The sequence below is a fragment of the Lissotriton vulgaris genome, chromosome 7 (assembly GCF_964263255.1).
Source record: "Lissotriton vulgaris chromosome 7, aLisVul1.2, whole genome shotgun sequence".
NCBI lineage: Eukaryota > Metazoa > Chordata > Amphibia > Caudata > Salamandridae > Lissotriton > Lissotriton vulgaris.
This window is the reverse complement of record NC_141695.1, coordinates 541,854,366-541,879,217: the sequence shown is the minus strand read 5'-3', so window position 1 is coordinate 541,879,217 and position 24,852 is coordinate 541,854,366. Positions and strand designations below refer to the sequence as shown.

Genomic DNA, 24,852 nt, shown 5'->3' with positions numbered 1-24,852 from the left:
TTGCTATTTTAGCTGGGGTATAGTAAATATGGTTAGTCACAAAAAAGTGATTCTTCTTTAAGCTAGCTGATTTGGTATATTTATAAAGAAGTTTTAGGGAAGGTTCTAAGAGGTCCCCTATTACAGATTTAAATGGGGATTGATTCCAAGCAGATGCCTGTGTTGGGATGTGCTGATCATCTGCTTCAACCAGCTTCCTATACCAGATCGAAACTTCTTTCTTCAGCTGTTGGGCAGATGTAAATAGAACCTCTGCATCCCAATCTCCCCTAATACCCCCGCTATTCACCTCGAACCAGGATTTAAGTTGTAAGTACTTACATTTTTATATGCTGGGGCCTATCCTGGCTCTCAATATTTCCCACGAGTCGATACCATTAGCGTCCCCCAAATCTGACCAAATAGAGACTCCAGCTCTCTTAACAGGGCTGGCCAGTCCGTCTTTGAGACAGAGAGGGGTCCCCGGGGAGTCCCAAACAGGAGCTTGGGATAGGTTATTTATTTTAGAACTCTTTAGTATTGCTCACCTACCAGATACATTTTCTCAAAGGTGTGCCATAGTGCCTGTACCAGGCTACCTAGGTTGAGTCAGAGACCTTATGACCCCACATATTACGTCACTCATGATCTCACGGATGACATCACAAATGATTACATCAGCCAGTGAGTGTGAGTGTTTTCTAAAAGAGAATGAGTGTTAAACATACATACTAAGGTACTACAAAAGTTAAAATAGTGTACGTTTTCTACTACTGAGTGATACTATTTCTTACATATATTATTTGATTGGCTGAGTGACTGTATCTGTGTGTGAGTGGGTGTCTGAGTGCCTGTGTGGGTGTCTGAGTGCCTGTATGGGTGTGTGTGTGAGTGGGTGTGTGCAAGTGGTTGTATGGGTGTTTACGTAGGTGTGTGAGTAGCTGTGTGAATGAGTGGCTGTGTGAGTGACTCTCTTGGTGAGTGAGTGGATCTGTCAGTGACTGTATGGATGAGTGAGTGGAGGTATGGGTGAGTGAGTGGCTGTGTAAGTAACTCTATGGGGGAGTGGCTGTTTAGTTAAGTGAGTTGGTGTGTGAGTGGCTGTGTTGTAGAGTAAGTGTGTGTAAGAATGTATGCATAGGTGAGTGAGCGGATGTGTGAGTGCTTGTATGGATGTGTGAATGAGTATGCAAGTGGTCATTTGATTGAGTGTGTGAATGCTTGTATGGGTGGGTCTGTGAGTGGTTGTGTAAAGAGGCTGTATGAGTAAGTGAATGGGTGTGTGAGTGCCTATATAGGTGAATACGGGGGTGTGAGTAGCTGTTTGGGTGAGTGTGGCTGTGTGAGTAGCTGTACGGGTAAGTGCCTGGTTATATGAGTACCTTCATGGATGAGTGAGTGGTTGTGTGAGTACTTTTATGGGTCTGTGAGTGGGTGTGTGAGTGGGTGTATGAGAGGTTGTATAGGGATGTGAGTGGGTGTATGAGTGCTTCTATGGGTAATGCCATCAGTGATGTAATTTGAGATGTAATCAGTGATGTCATCAGTGATGTCACTGGCCATGTCATGAGTGATGTAATGTGTGGTCATAAGTAATGCATTGTGGGGGCATAGGTAATAGGTAGCTTAGCTAACTATAACTGCTGAATTTCATGGCTTTTGTACAGGTAAAGTCTGAGCCTAACTATAACGTCCCTGTAACCTTTGTTTTTTTGAGTGAATTGCTAAGGTTTTTACATTTTTTATTTCCTACGTGTAACCACTAATCTGTGACAGCGAGTGTGTGAGTGAGTGAATGAGTGTCTCAGTAAGTCTGTGAGTGGGTCTGTGGGCCGGTGTGAGAGTGTCCAAGTGGATCTGTGAGTGGGTGAGTGAGTGAGTGTCTGAGTGCTCTCTGTTTTGCCCTATTTTGCTCTGTTTTGCCTTTTCTGCTTGTCTGCCCTCAGTTTTATCTTTCCTACTCATGTTTCTGCCTCTGTTCCTGCCCTCTTTATGCTCATTGCTGACCCTTATTTTGCCTCTTTCTGCTAGTTTCCCACCTTTATTTTGTTGCTTGCTGCTGGTCTCTGGCCTCTATTTTGCCTCTTTCTGCTTATATCTGACCTTTATTTTCCGTCTTTCTGCTTGTTTCTCACCTTTATTCTGCCTCTTTCTGCTCCTTTCTCACATTTATTTTGCCTCTTGCTGCTGGTTTCTGACATCTATTTTGCCTCTTTCTGCTTGCTTTATACATTTATTTTGCCTATAACTTTACAAATACATTTTATTAAAACATTACAATGCAATTTAAACAAAACACTCAACAAATGTACATAACATAAATTATTTAACTATTTACAAATACAAGAACACACCGAAACCTGAACTTCTCATTAGCTGCACTGGGGCCCCACCCATGTACTTGCAGTGCTGCTATCTAATTACTTTACATCCTCAAATTTGATACATTTGATGATATGCTAAGTGTATGTTTCCAAATTTAGGAACACTAACTTTGTTTCTAACCCTCATTTATGAAGACTATCAATGGAATGACTTGCATGACTTTTAGAGAGATGCAAACTCAAACATTAAAGGCATCAAATTCAAGACACCAGGAGAACTTCAAGATAGAGTTGTGTATTTGACAAGTCTGTGCAGTGTAACTTCTGCGGCAAGCAATTATCAAGAGAGACTGGTAAATAGTATTCTTAAAGGACAAGTTCCATGTGAAAGCATTTTGTAACTATCCACTAAAGGACATGCAATCACTTGATGCGGGAGAACTCAAGTGGAGTAGAACCACACTCATTACTCATCATATGTAATAGTCTTGGGCGAACTTTCAAATGTTCAACAAATAACACTACCAGCAGCTTACTGCAACATGTTATCTGAGGTGATAACATTATTATAAAATTTGAACCAAAAATTTACAAATAAACATAACCTATTTACCTATTTAATAATACACGTTAGCAATAGTACTTCAGATAGATGCAGGTATGTCTTTAGACCGGCAAAGACAACGTGATCCTGTACTGTATGAGCAGGAAGAGATGCCACCTCCAAATAAGCATTGGTAAATGCAATAGGTTTCACCTATGTGATTATTAATACATTTTTTTTTTGTAACTTTTAGCTTGTAAAACAAAACAAAATAATGCTTTTAAATTCATGCAGCCAGGGAAAGTTGGGTAAGATGCAATTAAGAAATGAAAGTGTAGGAGAAAGATAGATAGCCGTGCATTCTACCAGGAAAATAATTCTTCAAATGCCTCAGTTAAAGTACACATTAAATATGTGCACCCAGGGAAAATGAAGTAAATACGCAATTAAATAATACAAGTGATGTAGCCGTGCGTGCTACTTATAAAAGTTTTCTTCCTTAAAATGCTTGGCCACATGCGATTTAAAATGTAAAGCTCCTGCAATAATGACAAACACGCTATGGTTGAAAATGGTAAACAACCGTTACAACGCAACTATTACAACAAAGTACTTTTACAACGCAACTACTACAATGCAGGATCCATTACAACGAATGCCTTTACAACGCATGACATTACATCGCAGATGCTATTACAACGCATGCCATTACAACGTAAGTATAGGTAAGTTTATCTTTTTTTTAAAAACATTTATTAAATTATTTAATTAATGTAATAAATATTAAAAATAAATTAAATAAATTGATTTAAGGAATTTTAAAAAGTAAGTGAGTATAGGAGTATATGTTTTGGGGTACTGAGGTATATGTTTTGCGGTGTTTCGGTATTTTAAGGGTTCAGATATAGTTTTGGGTTATGGGGTACATGGGTAGTTTTAGGGTTTAGGGATAGGTATGGGTTTTGGGGTACAGGGGTATTTTTAGGGTTCAGGGCTAGGTTTGGATTATGGGGGACAGGGGTATTTTTAGGGTTCAGGGCTAGGTTTGGGTTTTGGGGTACAGGGGTATTTTTAGGATTCAGGGCTAGGTTTGGGTTATGGGGTACAGGGGTATTTTTAGGGTTCAGGGCTAGGTTTGGGTTATGGGGTACAGGGGTAGCTTTAGGGTTTAGGGATAGGTTTGGGTTTTGAAGTACAGGGGTATTTTTTGAGGGTTCAGTTTTAAAAATAGTACTTTAAATAAATTAGATAAATTAATATGTCATTTTAATATTTATTAAAAAAAGTTCTTACCCCTACACTATCCAGCAATTACCCTACTATTACACCCCCCTGGAGTTAGAATAGTAATTTTTACCCCTACATTATCCTGCACTTACCTTACTATTACTCCCCCCTGTAGTTAGAATATTACTTTAAAACTCCTACACTATTTTTAAATAATATATATATATATTATATATATATATATATATATATATATATATATATATATATATATATATATATATATATATATATATATATATATATATATATATACTTAAGTCTGTGGAGCCTGCCGCTGCTCGCATCTCTGTTGTGCCGCCCTCTTATCAAGGAGCTGCTTGCATGATCTGGAATGTAGTTGGAGGACCCCGGTCGCTGCAGTGCTGGACACGAGGGTTAAGTGGTCCCTGCAGCCTCTGTTGATTCTGCGCTAATCCGGACCGGACACGGATGTTGCAATAGGTCGAGATGGGAGCCTGCAGACTCTCATGCTCTGGCCAGTGGTTCCGTGCCCGTGCCTCACTCTGGGAGACTGCCATTGACATTACTGTCGAAGGTAATGTAATTGCTTTATATTTCATTTATGAGCCATGAGCATACCTGCTGAGAGCAGAGTTGTAAACTGTACCTAATTCACTCCACACAACCTCCAATCAGTGGCAGCCTTTCAACCAAAACCTTGTATTCGGTGGCAGGCAAAATTGCTCTATGATTTGGGAATTCGCTATTGAAAATGAATCAGCGTGGAAAAGATTCGAATTGTGGCTGATGGCTGTGTTGCTGGCTTCTTGCATTATGGGTGTAATTGTTATCGGTGCGGTGTGATTTCAGACATTAACAGTTAAACTCTAAGTGTGCTGAGTCTAATTCGTTACTGAAAGCTAAAACACACAATCCAAATTGCCTCTCGTGTGGTTTTATTTTGAATGGGTTTGAATCTATCAGGGGGAGTAAAAGGGAAGCCATAAATCTTGGATGGAAATTGCAGGCCGTGGAAAGCAGGGAGTTCCATTACATTATCTTTATGGAAAGACACAGTGTACCTTCACGGAGCAGAACTGGTTTCAGATTACATCTGGCCATCTCTGATCTTTCTAAAACCACTGCAGGTGCAGAGCGAAATGCTCCTGCCTGTGCAGAGGGTTAAAATGCTGCAACAAAGAAGGTGTAACTTTGACATCACCGAACTGTATTTTATGTAGATAGCTCAGCAGGTTAATGCTTTTGCCACAGAGATCCTTTAGTTACTTGTGGTTCAGCCTCACCTGCTGAGCTGAGGGAGGGGGCTGTGCTTAGAAATAACTTATGGGAGTGAAAGCTCCTGCTGGAGAGTTACTTGTCAAGTAGCAGTTTTGACTCACCAAAAAGTAGCGCAGAGGGTTACAATGTATTTTGCAAAGATCAGTTGCTTTGCACCAGTTTCACGATCTTAGAGTTTCTCGGTTCCCAAATGGGTGTAATTTCTAATATTTATATGTTTCCGTCTTCTTCATTGCATGATTTTGACCACGAGAAGGTGTCACTCATAGTTGTTGAAATGTCACTCATGATTACACTGAAATTCTGAAAAAATGTCACACATAGCAATCTGAAACCTTGGCAGCTATGTGTTTCGGTTAAAGATTATTTGCTCATCTTCAAATTTTAGGGAAACGGGGGAAAATTGGACTCTGTCTGGAAATATTTTGCAGATATGATATTGTTTTGTAGAAAAAGTAATATGTGACTTCCTTGAATGTTCTAAAGTTCAAAAGAGCAAAATAACCATATTTTAAATGCAACCTTGAGATCTTCTAGCACACATAAGTATGGATGATTTCGACAATTACACAGAGAAATGGACCTGAGTTTTCTCGAATAACAGTGCATTCACCAGTGTCAGTAAATTAGAGTTTGAGCCTGAAGCCAATGAACTGCAGGAAGTTCAATAAAAGCAGAACTGTGGCTTACAATAACTTATTTAACTTGACATTGTTCCATACTCAAGGGAGTGAAGGACATTTGCTCTTTCCTCTGAAACTGAATATCGGAACTAGTGCATCTATGCCACTGATGCTATGCTCCTGGAGTTTGCAGGGATAATATTCGATAGAAGTACACTTTCAAATGCAAACTGAAAGCATCTTGCAAACTGCTGCCATAGTGGTGGGAGCTGGTAGTGCACTGTGAAGTGCAGCCTTAAGTGTGAGTCAGAATTGCGGCATGAATTAAGTGCAAAAAGTGGCAGGGGGCTGCATTTTAAGTTTAATTAAACACCGGGATTATGCCCCCAAGGTATGCATGAGGTAAGCCTATAAATAAATAAATACATATTTACAGACATTGAAAAATCTTGTTGGGATACCTATATCACTTAAATACCGACTGGTTTACAAATCAACGCACATCAGAATTGCATATCGCCACATTACTGTTCCAAGACAACCTCCAAATCGAACATCAGTCTTACTTAGGCTCAGTAGTGAAAGATAAATACCGAGTGCTATTACTGCTTAATGAGCACTCTGGCAGCATTGACAGGAGAAGCTTTGGGGTGATCCAGTGATAAAAGAAGCAGCCTTGTGACAGAATGCTTTGTGGCACACAAGTAGCGATAAAAGGCTCCCGGGCACCTCAAATGTTTAGTCATAGGCTTAGCAGTTTTATCGGAGGAAGTTTGGAATGATCAGTGGTAAAGTATGCAGTCCGGCCTGCGGACTCTCTGACTACTAAACAAGCGGATACTGCTGGGGCACTACATTTCACTGCTTCAGCCTTGAGTCAAAAGCCTTCACAGGCTATTTTACTATGCACTCTCAGCAAATGCACAAGTAACGCATTGAAATGAGGTACTTACCATTAATGGCTTAAGGTTCACAACTGCCCAGGTTGATGTTTTCATCTTAAAACAAACGCCAGGCTCTGCTTCGGCCCCAGAAAGAGTAATGAGTGGCTGTTGACCCAGAGGGACTGTTGAATGACGTTGTGACTGCAAAACTGCATTCAAGATCACGTATAAATGGATTGAGAGGTGGTTGAATGGATGAGTAACTAGATGGATGTATGGAAGGGGGAATGGAGTAGATGAATGGTTGAATGGATTTGCTGGTACACCTTTCTCAATTAACTATGACAACGCTGTCTCGAGTTATGCATTGGCAAATACATCACAAGCACATACAAATGAGGCACTTACCACTAATGGCTTAAGGTTCACAATTGCAAAAACAACAGGTGATGGACAGAATGCAGAACAATGTCATACATTCACCCCAGTACAGAGATCGGAGCCTAAATCCATTGTTGTTTTGCTCACTGTGCCATTCCAGTTTGAACTTAGCCATATGCAAATCAGTCTTGACCCTGTGCCCCATGGGAACAGTCCAGCCCGAACTGCCAAGCCAGGTCCTCTCTGGACTGGAAACAAGCATCCAAGGACCGGTTTCGGGCTTTCAGCCCTCATCAGCCTGGATAGCTTGATTTCAGTGGCATGTAGAGCACGGGACTCACGTCTGAGCATACCCGTCCCACTCGGGGTGACAAATGCAAAAACAACAGGTGATGGACAGAATGGAGGTTCACAGCAGCACAGGCTGATGTTTTCATCTTAAAACAAGCGCCAGCCTCTGATACGGCTTTAGCATTAGAGTGGGTCCCCGCTTCGACTCGGGGGGACTGGTGAATGCTGTTGTGATCTGATCTCGCAGCTCCTGGTTTCATAGAGGTTTTTACACTTGTGCAGCCATGAGGACATTGCAAGGGCTGAACAAGCAGGAAATGCCATGCAGCCAAGGTGCACACTGGAGTTCAACAACTCTAGAATGCTGACCTTCGTCAGCATCAATAGTGAACCCTCACAAAGAAGTTCAGTGGATAAAATAGGGTACTTGGGCCTTGGGACACTGATCAGAGCTGACACACATTAAACAGGAAACCATGTGTGACAGGCAATAGAAATGGAGGAAAAGTAAGCGGCAAGCTCGCAACCCAATTAAAAGTAAGGGTGGGATGTAAGCCCATTTTAAGATTTATATTAAAACAATAGATTTCACAATCCTAGCGTAAGCGATGTGCAAGTGAATCCTAAAAAGGTGAGTAATGTTTGGAAACATTTCAGTATTCTTTCAGGAGAGAAAAGGTTAGTGCCAAGTTTGTCTGGTGCAATGTCTGCAGCAAGCATTGGTTGAGGTAGACTGAGAAGAAGTATTCCCATTAATCAAATTCCATGTGGATGTACATCAAAACTATCCATCAATGCATGTACCATCTCAGAAGAAGACAGTTGCAGCAGAAGAACAATCATTATCTGCAGTAGCCTCAGGGGAATCCTTGTCACTTGCTGTCATAACTGTTAAAGCTGTCTCCGATAAGTCATCTGAGGTAGTAACTCACTGTAGCAAATGGCAGATGCCCGTGACTCCTAAGATGTTGGCCGTGGCTGCAGACCTGGATACAGTGAAGAAGCACAGTTGGTAATTATTGTTTTGCTTTCCATTGAACCTTCTTGTTTTTCACAGACTGAAGCCAGTTACTTCTTTACAGTTGCCTTCTACCTTCAATACCTTGTTTATTTTCTACCTTAAAAAGGGACACAAATGTAAAACTGTTAGTGCTGCATGAGCACTATTAGCATTTAATTTACAGGTCCTGGGCCTAGGTAGTGCACTCTGCTAGGGACTTACAGATCAATTAAATATGACAATAATAAGTCAATGAAACCATGTTTAGGTGACAAGCTCATACACTTTATCACTGTCTAGCAGTGATAAACTGCTCAGATTCCTATGGTGAACTGGGTGTTTCGGTATGTGAGCTGGCTTTCAAGCTGAGATCTATATACCAGCTGATAGAGTGAGGCAAGAGTGTTTTTAAAAAAAAGTTTTTATGTGACACCGATTCTTATTTTAATCCCGATTTTTCCCGTTTTTACCAAGTACACTGCTGCATGTTGCAGAGTGTATGATTAATTGCTGTGGTTTAATAATTGCTGCATAACTGCTGAGGCATTTTCTAGACTTACTGTGTGTTGCTGTTAGCCACTGTCGGAAGGTAGGGTGGGGGCCGGATCATTTTCTGATCTGTCCCAAGTGGAGCGCCATCTTTCCTCCACTTAGTAGAGCTGTTTTACAGACGCAATCTTGGACGGTCAGTGGTCTAGTTGTTAGACCGCCTTTCCCCTCAGCTATTTAATGAAAGCTGCAACGTGAACGCGTGCAGTGGGTGCGGCGCTGGCATGCCAAACACATGCCAAAGGCAAGACCGTTCATGCCCATCCGCATCCGGACCGCAGGCAGTGCCAGCCATGCTGCCAAATCTACTAGGACCCAGATCATTACTTGGTCAAGAGACTCTCTTATGGCTCTCAAGTAAGCATGGGCGAATTTTGCGAATCTCGCGTTCGCGAATTTTGCGGATTTGCGAACTCGCAATCCGCAAAATCCGCGAATTCTCGCGAATTTGCGGATTTTTTTTGTGTTCGCGCGGGTTTCTGCCAGGTCGCGAGGGTTTTTGTACAATTTCGCAAACGCGAACTTACCTGTCGGGTCGCAAGTTTTGCGAACTTGTTGTTTCTACGTGTCCAGCCTGTTTGGGACACTCTTCTTCATCACTGCCACCCTCTGTCACCACATGCCACCCTCTGGCTCACCCATGCCACCCTCTGTTTCATCACAGCACCCTCTGGTTGTCCAGTGTACATTATTGTGGCAAAGCAAAGCACACCTTCCCTGCCTCAAGTGACCTGAATTAATTTGGGGCTGATTAATGTGTCACAGAATATTTTTTTAGCTGGCACCTGCTTCCTTAGTGCTTCCTGATTAGTGATCTTTTGCACTTGCTAAGTGCTATCATTGTTGCAAAATTAGTTACAACACCTGCCCTGCCCCAACTGACAATAATGAATTAGGGGCTGATTAATGTGTCACTGGATTTGAACTTCCAGCCTGGCTCCTGCTTGTCTCCCTTAGCTGTAATTCAGGACCTTTGTGGCATATGTGTAACTATTCTGAGGGTCAGAGCAGGGTCACATAATAGTTGCAAGTAGGCAACTGAACTCTGGAGGGGCCCCTCAGGAAGCACTACAGGAAATGGCTACTAATGATGAGCTTGAACTTTTGAACCTGGTAAGTAGTTTCAGTTTTGCTAAGATCGTATTTCTGCAATTTAGCGCTTATTCGCGGGGCGCGAAGTTGAACTGGGAAGCCGCGAACTCACGCGAACAGTGCGAGCAAGCCATAAAATCCGCTACTCGCGGATTTGCGGATTTTGCGGGAAATTCGCGAATCTCGCGGATTGCGAATTTACCGAAAATCCGCAAAATCCGCGAGCGGAACGGATTTTCCGCCCATACTTACTCTCAAGGGGGATCCTTGTAGTGATGGGACATGCCTGGATCTGGGAGTAGGAAGCATAGAACTCTGCTGCAAGGCCTGTAAGTTCACGCTAGAGACACAGTCAGAGCCAGAAGGGGGAATAGCATCTATCTCTAGGCTCCACTACGAAAGATCATCCAGGGTGAGGGCCTGCCTTATTTACTGCAGATCACTCTCAAAACATGCGGATTTCATCTGGTTGTCATTAGTCAATAATACCTCGGACGTGATGTCTCTTATGGAAACCTGGCTGAAGGAGGGTTCAAACACCGACATAGCTTTGGCGGTCCCTGCAGGTTTTCGAGGAAGGGCAAGAGGAGGTGTCGCACATTAGGTGGCCTTAACCTTACTCGGTGGGTAACCTTACCCACACACTGAGCAGGCCATAAACTAGACCTAATCTTTTTCAACAATCAAGGTTAGAGTGGACGACCCGCTCTCCCTAGTATGGATGGACCATTTCCTGGTCCCTTTTTCTTTCTGCTTTGGGACTAGGTCAGTCAATAATCAGAGAGTAGTGGAAAACCGGAGGATCTGGAAAAATGTAACTGAAGATAACTTAGGACGGGCTTTCAGGAATCTGTGCCCCAGTTATCCGGTAACACTGATTGTGATGCATATTACTTTAACCAATGGGTCACGAATGCCCTAGACACTGTAGCCATAATAATAAGACCAGTTACTTCCAGTAGAAGTAAACCCTCAGCTCCATGGTTCTCGGACGAACTGAGGGTGCTGAAGAGCCATTGTATGAAATTTGAGCGCACATGTAGAAAAGCCTATGAAAACCTTAAAGATAAAAATGCTTATAACTAAGGAGGCTCTGAGTTTATTTTGCAGACTGAGGAGAAGTAATATGAGGGACTTCTTTGCCAGTTGCATTGAGCGCTCAGAAAGCTCAGCTAAACACATTTTTAATATCACAAAGTCCTTTATCGCTCTGGAAGCCACGGACTGCACCCCTCCTCTTCCCCCTCCTCTTCCCTCTGCTCAAGTTTGTCTAATTTTTGTTTTTGAAGAAAAAATTCAGAAGCTATGATCCTCATTCCCATGGGACGGGGGTCATTGGCTCACCAGGACCTACTGACTGCTGATTCCCCCATTTCGTGGTCGGAATTTCTCCCCATCTCTCTGGAAGACTCATTGGCAGAACTCTTGAAATGTAAATCTGGCTCACCTATGGTTCCGTGTCCTTCCCGCCTCTTTAGAATGATGGCCCCATGGCTCAGTACCACATAGATCTGGAATTCCTCCTTACACCTGGGTACTTTTCCTAGTGCCTGGAAATAAGCATTCTTATGGCCTCTGTTGAAAAAAACCTGACACAGATCAGAGTATGCTTAGCAATTGTAGACCGATCTCCCTCCTTCCAACCCAGCGAAAATCCTCAAAGGTGGTTCAGAAACAGCTCACAGTTTTTGAATAACCTCCTCCATGACAATCAGATTTCCGAGTTGGATATAGCCCGGAAAAATCTTTGTTTGAAATTTCCGAATGAGTACGAGAGTTTGTAGATAGTGGGGCCGCAGCCATGGTAGTACATTTGGACCTATCAGCAGCTTTTGCCATGGTCTCACATCGGATCCTGCTGGAGTGCTTATATCATCTGAGCGTGAGGGGAATGGCACTCTCATGACTTTGGTCCTATCTGGAAGACAGCTCTCAACAGGCCTTTTTACACCCTTTTTCATCCTCACCCAAAACATGGTGTGTGGAGTGCCACAGGGCTCAGCTTTGAGCCCACTGCTTATTAATCTTAACTTGGCCCCTTTAGCCACCATTATTTCATTCTGGGGCGTGAAAGTAGTCTCCTACGAAGACGACACGCAGCTGGTTTTGTCCTTCAAGGAGCACTCCCCGGCAGCATTCAATAAATTCTAAGAATGCATGAAGCAGATTTCCACGTGGATGTATGGCAATTGCTTGAAATTGAATGCAGATGAGACTGAGGCCTTGTTCTTTAATCAAATTTGGTGATCAAGTTTGATACTGATCTCACATTTATGACCCACATTTCGACAGGTCTCAGTCACATGCTTCTGGAAGTTATGGTCATTGAGGAAAGTCCTACGATATCAGCTCGAGGAGAGCCATAAGATCATCATACATGCCCTGATTACCTCCCAGCTGGACTATGCAGTCTGTATATTGGGCTCCTGGCATATCTGGTTCACAGACCACAGATGGTTCAGAATGCAACAGCAAGGCTGATCTACAAAGTGCCCTTTCTACATCGTATTTGCCCTCGTCTGAGAGTGTTCCATTGGCTCGCAGTGAGCATTCGGATTGAATTCAGGGCCTTGACACGGACTTGCACAGCCATAAGAGGCTTGGGCCCCTGCTATCTTAAGCAGAGGCTTAGCATGTATCCTCAGGATTGCTTATTGAGATCTAGGCACTCATCTCTGCTCCGTGTGCCATGATATGTCAAAGAGCATCAAGGGGGAAGGTAATTCTCAATCAGGGCAGCCAAACTCTGGAATGCCTTGCACCCCTATATGTGTCTGATAAAGTCAGAACTAGAGTTCAGGAAGACCTTAAAGACTCTGCTTTTCTCACAGATGTAGTATTTCCATGCTGATCTTCGCTGTCAGTCTACACTAGTGGCGGGACACCTCTGACGAGGTATATCTTCCACCTTATAAATGCATATTGATTGACTGGGTGAGTTAATGACTGTAGGGGTGTCTAAGTGTGCATATAAGTGGCTGTATGGATTAGTAACTGGATGTGCTAGTCAATGTTTATGCTGTGTAGCTGTGTGTGCAAGTGGCTTTAGTAGACGTGGATAGATAAGTACAGTGAGAGTGTGTGAGTAGGTGTTTCTGTTTATTTCTGACTGGAGGTGACAGTGGCTGTATTGGTTTGTAAATAGGTATGTTTGTGGCTGTATTGGTGGGTGACTGGCTATATAATTGGGTGTATGGATCTGTAAGTGCGAGTGTAAGTGACTGAAGCTTAAAGTACATACCTTACCTTTTAACTACACCGCACCCTACCCATTGGGTTATCTAGGTTGCACCTTAGGAGTGACCTATGTGTAAAAAGGAGAGTTTAAACAATGGAAAGGGGTATTAAATGCCATGTCAGCCTAGCAGTAAAACTGCACGCACAGGCTCTGCAGTTCCAACACATTTTAAAAGGCTACTTGTCTGTGGGTGAATAGAACTGGCAGTATTCGACTACTTATCTGAGTGACTCTATCAGATCCTCTTTGGGTATGTTGCTGAATTTGTAAGAAACTGTCTCTATTTGACTGGCTCTCTTAGTAACTCCATGGGTCTGTAAGTGTGTATGTAAGTGGCTGAATGGATTGCTTAGTGGCTGTATTAGTGAGCATTGTGGTATGTAACTGTGTGAAGCTAGCTTAGTTACTACTGGCTACATATGTGCTGTGTGGGTATGTGTATGTATGTGTAAGTGCCTCTGTCCCTCTCTTAGGTATGTGAGTAGCTGTATTTGTGGATGCATAGGTGTAAGTACATATGATACTGACTGAGTGCTGGGTACATGAATGCTTGTACTGGTGCATAACTGGGTGTGCCTGTATGAATGTGTAAATAATTAGATAAGTGTATGCACAAGTGAGTAAATGGTGGTAGGTGAATGGTTTTATAGGTGTGTGATTGAGTGTGGCAGTCACTAGCTGTATGAGTGGTGGGTACATAAGTGCTTTTATTGGACTGTAACTGGGTGTGTAAGTGCCTCACTGACTGTGAGTGGGTGAAAATGGCGTACTATTAAATGACATACTATAAGCAAAAACAGCCCTTAGAAGTATTTAACAATTTTGAATTTTTAATTTGAATTTTGAATTTGAATTTGAATTTAAAAGAATTTGTAGAGCGCACATACACTATGCAGTTTCTTGGCGCTAGGGGTTATTTTACTGGGCAAGAAAGGCACAGCAGGCTAGGAGCTGAACGCTTGCTGAAACAAAAAAGTTTTAAGGGCCTTTGCGAAACTCCATATAGGAGGATGAAAGTCTAACAGGGGACGGGAGTGCGTTCCGGAAGGTAGGAGCAAGGACCGAAAATTTCTGACCTCCCGATCTTTGTTTCTTAAAACGAGGGATTACCAAAAGAGATTTGGTGGACGAGCGCAGGTCTCTAGAAGGCCAGTAGTTAGTAATGGCCGAATTTATAAAGGCGGGAGCCGTGCCCGCACGGACCTGAAAAGTAAGGCATCCCAGTTTAAAGAGGGACCGTTGTTTGATAGAGAGCCAGTGTAAAGCAATAAGCAAGGGAGAGGAATGGTGGGATTTGGATAGGCCATATACCAGGCGTGCTGCCTGGTTCTGCACCAGTTGAAGGCGTTAGCGTGCGTAAGCGGGGACACCGTTATAAATGATATTTCCATAATCGATCTTAGATAGGACCATAGCCATTAGGATCAGTTTAAGTGCAGGGGAAGAAAAAAACAGAGATATTTTCCTAATGATACGCAGGGTAAAGAAACAGGAGGAAACAACAGAACTAATGTGGGAGTGAAGTGTCAAATGATGTTTGAGTGTAATGCCAAGGGTTTTAACTGAGTGTGATGGGGTGGGGGGTAAACCTATAGAAGGGGGCCAAAACGAGGGGGACCAAGGGTTACCACTGCCACCAGTCAAAACCAACTCTGTTTTATCCGGGTTGAGTTTAAGGTGGTTCGCATTCATCCAATCCCGGATAAACAGCATAACGGACTGGAAGCTAGTGATACCTGATGTGAGGGGGGACAAATTAAAAATGAGTTGGAGGTCATCAGCGTAATTATACACTGTGACCTCCATTTGTTGCAGTGCAAAAATAAGGGGAAAAATATGAAGGTTAAACAAAAGAGGGGAGCGGGAGGAACCCTGAGGGACACCGCATTGCACCCTGCGAGGCGGGGCAGAGAACTCGGCCAGATGAACTGCTTGCATACGGTCAGACAGGAAGGAGCCGAGCCAGGCCAATATCGGTCCCCCTATGCCCGCCGACTCGACACGGGACAAGAGAATGGAATGGTCCACCGTGTCAAAGGCGGCGGACAAGTCCAGGAGGACAAGGGCCTGGGGGGTGTTGGTATCGAGCCCCTCCCTGAGTTGATCCATGACCGAAATAACCACCTTCTCGGTGGAATGCCGAGGATGGAAACCCGCCTGGCAGGGTGCAAGGTAGTTACTATCCTCTATAAAAGAGCTGAGCACATGGGTGACATGGGACTCGGCAACCTTTCCTAGAAACGGAAGAAGGGATATAGGGCGATAGTTTGCCGGGGAGGCTGGGTCCACCCAGAGGGCTTTTTAATATGGGAATGATTGTAGCGTTTTTGAAAGGGACAGGAACAGTGCCATGCATGAGGGAATCATTCAGGAGAGTGAGGACAGGAGATGAGCAGTCTGAGAAAATCTGACAGAGAATGCGGGCCGGGCAAATCTCAGCTGGAGAACCTGACTTGACACGCCTAAGTAGGGGGAGGAGGGATTCTCTAGTCAGTGCAGGAATGTGTCCAAGAAACAGGTTATTGCCTGGCGGTTGGGGATCAGTGAAGGTGGGCGAGGGGGGAGGGATATTAGCCTTAATGCGAACTACTTTCTCAATAAAAAACTCATTGAGTGAGTCACATAGGGCCTGAGAAGGGGGGATCTTAGGCAGAGTTTTATCCAATGAGGCCAGCTCGTGGGCGGTGGCAAAAATCTCACGCGGCTGGCTTTCCGCAGCTAGAATACTCCCCGAGAAGTATTCTGTCTTGGCTACTAAGATGTCTTTTTCGTATTCACGAAGGATGGTAATATAGTGTTGTCTGTGGGTCGGGCAGTATGCTAGCCTCCAGGCTCGTTCAGCCTGTCGCACCTCCAGTTTCTTGGCTTTGAGGCCAGGGCTGAACCACTTGTTGGCATTGTGGGTGCTGTTGATGATAACCCGCTTCAGAGGGGCCACCAGGTCGCAGGCTTTGGTAAGCCAGCGCTCTAAGGTGGTTACCTGAGAGTGTAGAGCCGAACAGATTAGGGCAGGTGGTAGTTAATGAGCCACACAAAGATGGAATATAGACTCGGTTCCAGTTCCTTGCCCAGGTGTTTTTAGGGAAAAGAGGTGTTTTTGTGAGACTAAGATCCAAGGAAAAGGCAAGCAAGGAGTGGTCGGACCATGTGCAGGGCGCGATGATAGGGGTGGAAATCGGAATATTTAATGTCCATATCTGATCAAGAATGTGGCCCCGGTTGTGAGTGGGCGCATGGACGTGCTGGGTAAAATTAAGACTGAGCAGCAATTGGGTAAAGTCTTTGGACATTGTGTCTTCGGCAGGATCATTAGGCCAAAAATTAAAATCTCCCAAGACAAGGACTGAGGCACTGTTGACTGCCAGGGTGGCCAGCAAGTCCTGGATGGCAGGAAGAAAACCAGGGAGTGGCTGAGGTGGCCGGTACATTAACACACATGTAATTGGAATCTTAAAGGAAACAGAACACACTACAGGGCAGTCTGCTGCTGGTATCGCGGGCGATGCAAGTGTCTGAAAATGGAGTCCCTCGCGAGCAATCAGGGCGACCCCGCCACCCACCCTCCCCTCCGGTCGGTCAGCACGGAGTACAAAGTAGTGGGGTGGGAGGGCGGCCAGGACGCTGGGTAAGGAGTCCGGGCGATACCATGTTTCAGTTAAAAACAACAGGTCTGGTGAGTTGGGATCCAAGAGGCTGAATATTTCAAGTTGGTGCTTAACAGCGGGCCTTGTGTTCAAAAGGAGAACAGAGGTGGCGGGAGAGGAAGTGGGGATAGAGGGGCACGGAAAAGACACCATCGTGGAAGGGTGAGGGGCCTTTGAGAGGGACAGGGGAGGCAAGGGGTGAGCAATACCAAGGGCCTGAACACGATACAGTGTCTCAGAATTGAGCAACCAGTAATTTTGGAGAGATAGCAATTGCGCTGAAGAGTATGTTAAAAGACGAGCATGGTGATGTGCCCCTAGCCCCGGTCGCCCGCAGACGGGCGCAGACGGGCTTAACTTTGGCGCAACTTCGGCGTGCCATCGTCGCACCCGCTGCGCTCGTCCGCTGCGCTTCCGGAAACACATGTGCGCTTTATGCGGGAGAGCCTCGGACAACTAGACCGCCTAGTCTGGTCTCCGTGTCCTTCAGGCTCTCCCAAGATGGCGCCCGCATTCCGCCCGAGTGGCACAGAGAGCCGTGGGGGAAGAGCCGCCCTCCACGCAACGGCAGAGGAGCCGCGATGGACTGGGGCGTGTGCAGCCACAAGAGATGGTAAGCCCACAGTAATGCAGAGTGTCAAAGAATAACAGCAATTAAAAAAACATACAAGGCGCCTGCACCTGATCGTACAGCGCGCCAGGATCAGCATATGCAGAATGTTAAAAATAACAGCAATATAAAAAGTACAAGGCGCCTGCACCTAGTCGTGCAGCGCGCCAGGATCAGCAGATGCAGGATGCAGAAGTATCGAGTGGCAAGAGCCAACACAGAGCACACTGTAGTTCCTTAGCCTCGTAAGCCCCCAGTGACGCCAGGAGCTGCCACCACCCTGACGAAACAATCTACTTTTAATAGTTTGCATTTATGTTTTACTGTGTAGAAACGACTCCATTAAAAGCCAAACACTCCCTAATGATCAATGTTCCCACACCACTCTTTAAATTTCACAGTGCAGTCATTTGTGTTCCCCTACTCCATATTCTTTTAGCTCTGTGTCCATGGTGACCATGTTAGCAGCACTCTCTACCTACCACTAGGTCAAAAGTACACATTACTTTATGTAAGCAGCATACCAGCTTCAAATTACACTGTAGCAGGTGTGGTTGACAGATTTCATTTTCAAGCATATCCCATACATATTATTTTTTATCAAAACCAATCACCAGTGTAGTTACTTTTTTCTCCAAATCACCACTTAATTTTAGTTCCATGCAGATATCTACCATACAATCCAATATGTTCTTTTATAGTCTACTTGCTATCCTCTATTCTAGATCAATTTTTTCTTCAACACTGCCTCATTCTACTGTAGCCTTCTTCTCAGTGCTGCTACTCCTTCCCTTCAAAAGGGGGCAATAGTGTGGATTACACTCCAAAATAACCCCTGCTCACCCCCTTGCTAGCTTGGCGAGCAGACAGGCTTATCTAGGAGGCAGTGTGTTAAGCATTGGTGAATATAAACAGTAATACAGTGAAAACACTACAGATGGACACAGTACAGGTTTTATAAAAATAAGTATTCTTTATATAGACTTAACACAAGATCACAAACAACAAAAATCCACAATACTATACTTAAGATTGCTTTAAAGATGATAAACGTTACTTAGTTCAAGTTGATGATAAATGCGAAAAAGTTCTCAACAAAGTACCTGGATGCATAACGCAAAGTGAACAAAAGGCTCGCAAAAGGGGAGATGCGTCGGTTCTGTGATCTGGGGGAAAGGATGTGTCATGCCTCAAGGCTTGCGCAGAGTAGGGGATGCATCGTAATCCTTACCAGTGCGGGGGTGATGCTTAGGTTCTCGGCCTGTGGGCCCGTTGTGGTGCGCAAGATGGCACCTTGATGCGATGAGATGATCCAGTTGCGATGCGAGGAGACAGCACCCTTGATGCAACGATGTGATGACGCTGCGATGATGATGCTTGGGTGCCCTGGCAGCTGTGCAATGACTCTGTACTTTGGAGCCGCAACAGGCCCTGCGACACGCTTCTCTGGCAATGTGATGGCAACTCTCTCGATGGCGTCACGCTTCTCCGGTGAGCTTCGATAAACACACGCTTCCAGGGAGATTCGGTGAAGGCTCGTTTCTCCGGCGTTGCTACGATTTCAGCTGCAGACGTGACACGCTTCCTCTCGATGCATCGCGCTTCCAGTTCCCAGCGAAACGCAAATGCCTGTAGATAGAATTCCCAGCAAGGACATTCACAGGGGGAGCTCTTTTGTCCCTGAGACTTCAGCAGGCGGCAAGCACAGTTCAAGCCCTTGGAGAACATTCTGTAGATGATGAAAGTCCTCAAAAAGTTCCTTCTCCTTTCCTTGGCAATGAAGCAACCACTGCAGGCCAACTTGGCAAACAGCACACTGGCAGAGGGGCAGTCAAACTCCCACAGCTTCCTTGGTTCTTCTTCTTGGGAAAAGGTTTCTTGTTCCAGCAGGGATCTAAAGTTCTTGGGACTGGGTCCCAATATTTATACTCCAAAATTCTTTGTTCTCTGAAGGCAGAGAGGTCTCTGCCTAGTCCAAACCAGTTCCTGAGCACTTTGTTTACAATACTCTCTCCTTCCTTTCACTGTGCAGGGCAGAGACATCAAACAAGCCACAGGAGGTGGAACCAGCATTGTAGAGGGAACGCCCAGCCCTATTCAGGTCCCAGGTGCAACGCCTCCCTCCCATCTAGATGCAGATCTCTCTATTCACCACTGGGCTGCCCGAGCCTGTCTCCTGGAATCCCCCAGTCCTGTCCCTCACAAACCCAAACAAGGAATACACAACCTAGCAGAGGCAGGCCTGGACAGTTAGGCAAGAAAATACCTACTTTCTAAAAGTGGTATTTTCAAACACAGAATATTAAAACCAACCTTACTAAAAGATGTATTTTATTTTTCTGAGTTCATGCCTACTAAATTCGAATTTCTACCATGTTCCCTCAGTCAGTTAGGATTATAAGAATGTAATAATCTAACTGCCCATTCTAGGCTATGGAGAACAGGTAGCCTTGCAATAATGAAAAACGAAAACGGCTATAGTTCACTATTAGGACATTCTAAACACACCAGAGCATGTCCTCCCTTATATTTACAATCCTACCTGCCCTTGAGCCTACCATAGGGGTGTCTAATATGAAGGAAAGGGAAGGTTTACGGACTGGCAAGGGGGTGCACTCGCCAAGTCGACATGGCAGTACTAGACTGCACACAGGCCTTGCAATGGCAGACCTGAGACACACTTTACCAGCTGCTTCTGTGGGTGGCACAACCAGTGCTGCAAGTCCACCAGCAGCATTTGATTTACAAGCCCTGGGCACACATGGTGCACTGTACTAGGGGCTGACAGGTAAATTAGATAACCCAATCATGGAATCACCAATTAGTATATCAATTTAACATAGGGAGCACTTGCACTGTGGCACTGAATAGCAGTGGCCAGGCGCGTAGCTAGGGGGGTGCGGTAGGGACGGTCCGCCCCAGGCGGCACTATTTTGGGGGCGGCGGCGGCTGCGCTGCACTGGGGGCCTGTGGCAGCATTGCACACGTGAATGAAGTGCAAGCGCACCTCTGTGCAGAATTCACGAAAGCGCTACCAATGACGGCCCTTCGGTAAAATGGGATGTCTGCTGCTGCATAAATTCAAAGTAGGTTATTGCGAAGAATGCATCTTTTATTCATTAAAAATGCGAGAGGAAATGTTTCTGTGGTGTTAAAATTGGAAAATGTATGTGCACACAGTGTTCATCAGAATAGTGGGAGCCCGCAAGGATTTGCATTTAAGATAAGGCATGTCTGTTAAAGATCTTCCAGATGTCATAAAATTGTTGAACACTCAGTATTTATATATATATTTTTTTTTCTACGTGGTGCTGGAATGATATTCAAAGCAGCGGTGCTACACTCACTGCACTCATCCGGATTCTGAAAATGTTTCAAAATTAACAGGTGTCGCGCCAGGCCCAATCAGATGAAGGGTCCTAAAAGGATGGGTTTTTTGTCTCAGAGTTTTATATAGCTCGAACTTGACCGAAGGTATCAGCGCGATTTACAGGAGCACCAGTTGCGTTTCATATAGACAGATTATTTTAGGCACAAGGAGATTAAGTGATTTGCCCAGAATCACAGGATGTTAAGCTTCCCCGCCGAGACTCCCCTTTTCTGAATCGTTTTTGGCCACTATAGTTGTGGCAGGGTATACTCAGACATGAGTCCCTTTCTCACTGCACCATCAGGATTCAAGCAAGCCGGGCCGAAGAAGGCTGAAATGCCAGAAACCGGTCCCCGGTAGCTTGTCTCCTTTCTGGTGAAGAATTGGCTTGGTAGTTTAGTCTTCCCTGTTCCCATGATGCACTGGGCCAGGGACAGACTGATTTGCATATAGCCAGGTTCTGAGCTGGGATGGTGCAGTGAGATAAATAACGGTGATGGATCAAGCCCTGATCTTTGGACTGGGTAAGAGTGGTCTGCTTAATTCAGACACTCTATTCATCACCACCCCCTTTTCTGAATCGTTTTTGGCCACTATAGGTGTGGCAGGGTATACTCAGACATGAGTCCCTTTCTCACTGCACCATCAGGATTCAAGCAAGCCGGGCCGAAGAAGGCTGAAATGCCAGAAACCGGTCCCCGGTAGCTTGTCTCCTTTCTGGTGAAGAATTGGCTTGGTAGTTTAGTCTGCCCTGTTCCCATGATGCACTGGGCCAGGGACAGACTGATTTGCATATAGCCAGGTTCTGAGCTGGGATAGTGCAATGAGATAAAAAACGGTGATGGATCAAGCCCTGATCTTTGGACTGGGTAAGAGTGGTCTGCTTAATTCAGACACTCTGTTCATCACCACCCCCTTTTCTGAATCGGAATGATATTCAAAGCAGCGGTGCTACACTCACTGTACTCATCCGGATTCTGAAAATGTTTCAAAATTAACAGGTGTCGCGCCAGGCCCAATCAGATGAAGGGTCCTAAAAGGATGGGTTTTTTGTCTCAGAGTTTTATATAGCTCGAACTTGACCGAAGGTATCAGCGCGATTTACAGGAGCACCAGTTGCGTTTCATATAGACAGATTATTTTAGGCACGAGGAGATTAAGTGATTTGCCCAGAATCACAGGATGTTAAGCTTCCCCGCCGAGACTCGAACCCGGTTCTGTAGTCGGAGGTGTATTTAGGTATCCTCAAGTGTTGTGAAATGCCCAGATGTCAGCACCTTAATAGATGTTAAGCAACCTGGGATTTTCCCATCTTCAAATGTCTTCATTTTTTTTTTTTGCTGGGGTCAACACTTAAGAAATGTACGAATAAAGGCACGGAAAAGAAACAGACATTAAAAGGTTAATTAAGACAAGAAGGGTAGAGACATCGATTAACTTTATGACTCCATACAGAGTTTGGCACAAGCACCGGTCATTGCATGTGCCCACAAAGTCACGGGGAGTGGTTGTTTCTTGAGCACGTTTGCCTTTCCAGCTGACACATGTGCTTGGAGAGAGAGGTAATTATGGGAAAGTTGCAATACCAGCTTTCTCGATGCGGAGCACCTGGGCCACTGTGGCGTCACTCCCACCTTCAAAGGGTGGTGGACTTCTGTGAACAAATATTATGTGTGCGGTGCCTCGATCCTAATTTCTTTAATTCTATTTGTGGGTTCAAAAGTGTATAAAAAGACAGATGCAGAAATAAATGTTTTATTCTGAAACGTTATGTGCATTTTATGTGGATTTCACTAGGTCCTTGACTCCTACACCAATTTTGTAATCTGGGCAACATTTACAGTTATGGGGAAATTGCGAAGTCTGTTTTACCATGTAAGGTGATTTAGATTTACATTAATAATGGCTGGGGAGTTTAGAAGAGAGTAGTTCTCGCAGTTTTGACTGTTTAGTCACTGACCTCTGTTACTTCAGCAATAATGGAAGTTATACAGTTATTTTAGGAGTGCAGGCCTGTGGAAGGTATGTGGATGAGAGAGCATGAAACTGCGTGAGCTGTGGGGAAAAATAGGTACATTGTATTTTTTTTACTCTTGAAAATAATGGGGGTTCATTTGGGGAAAAAATTGGCAGAGCAGGTTTGTTTTTGGGTAAAATTATTCCTTCATAAAATGGAATACCTTGAAGCTGTGGACTTTCTTGCACCTCCAGCATATGGGGAGGGGTGGGGGCTAACCTAGTTAGTCAGTATGCAAGTGACATTGTGGTCTGTGCCATCACAGTCAGTGATGTCACAATGCATGACATCACACGTGGCATCACAGTAAGTGATATCACAAGAAGTAACATCAGATATTTTGATCTCGCACATTTGTTATTATTAGGTATATCATGAGTTCATTTAAGCACATTGTGAGATTTTCCAAATTGGATTTTGCTTTGGGGTTGTGCTAAAAAAGAGGCGCAATCCCGATGCGAAATCTGCGTCTTAACTAATTAAAAAAAAAAAATTAAAACCTTGACACAAAGAAAATGGCAACAAGGAGAAGCATGTTAGTAAATTTTTTATGATTAATTGGTTACAGAGTCTGCGTTTTCTAATATTTTTATAGGGTTAAGACATCTGCTGCAGAGATACCCAGTAAATATTAGGGAATAATAATTGGTGAGATAACCCTGGAGGTTAAAATATTTCTTGAAGAGATTTCTGTTTGTGTAGTCCCAGATCTGACTCAAAGTAGTATAGAAGGTGAATGTGCCTGCAAAGCACATCATGTAATATGCAGATGGCAGAATTGTGTTTTTTCTTTTTAAATGTAGCTAGGTAAGTGGGTTACTGCTTTGAACACAGATCCTTTTGTTACTTGCAGTTCTTAAATACTAAGCCTTTTAATATAGCACAGTGAGCTAAGTAGGATATGTGACTGCTACACCTTTTAACCCTCACTGACTCATGCAACACATCTTTTACACTGATTTACACACTTGCGTGATTTATTGTCAATCTGTATGTAATGTAAATCGCTCTGACACCCTGCATTGGGATTCGAGGTTAGTGTCGGGCATGCAGCACCTCGGCTCCAACCTTTGCTTTCACCTGCCCCACCTACCTGCCATGGGCGGCAATCTGGGGGATAGCCCCAGACGCCAGAATCTCCAGCTACGCCACTGAGCTTCCCTCCTGCCCAGACACTGAAAACACACCTACCCTGCATCAGTCCTGTTACAACTCCAATGTGTGCCCCGAAACTCCTGCATAACATTCATGTTTTCCTGCTTATTTAAAAGGCCTTCAATTCCAAATACTCAGACTGTCTCGCATATTATCGCGCCTTCTCTGGTTATCTCTGCACCACAAAGGACAGCACTCTTGCATGGTTGGGTTTTAAATTGTTCATGGATTTTAAATGATTTCACGAACACCTCCTTTGCGAGAAAAGTGTGGAAGCCACAGCGGGGGAACATCAAGGAGGCCGCTTTATTTCAGTACATCACACATGGCAGGCAAAAGATCTAAACTTTGTAATGCTATGTGTCTTTGGTATTTTTTTTTTCCTTCTTAATATGTACATTTTAACTATTAACTTTCACTTTAATATTTATTGATTGTAATATGTGCTTTTATGACTGCAAGCTAAATGGTCGAATAAAGCTAATTATTGATTGACTTTATGGGTTGGAAATCCAAAATCATACAATTAGGAAGCGAGGCAGGTGTACTTTGTATAGCTTTGTGATATCTTGTTTTTGAATTGGCTAGTCCATATGCAAGTCACCTTCCCAAAATACACACA

General features: G+C 44.2%; 1 protein-coding gene across 1 annotated transcript in view; it reads left to right on the top strand.

Moving 5' to 3' along the window:
- Window positions 1-24,852, top strand: part of LOC147702002 (cytochrome P450 2B2-like) — a 369,916-nt gene that overhangs the window by 98,054 nt on the left and 247,010 nt on the right. The window lies entirely within an intron of this gene.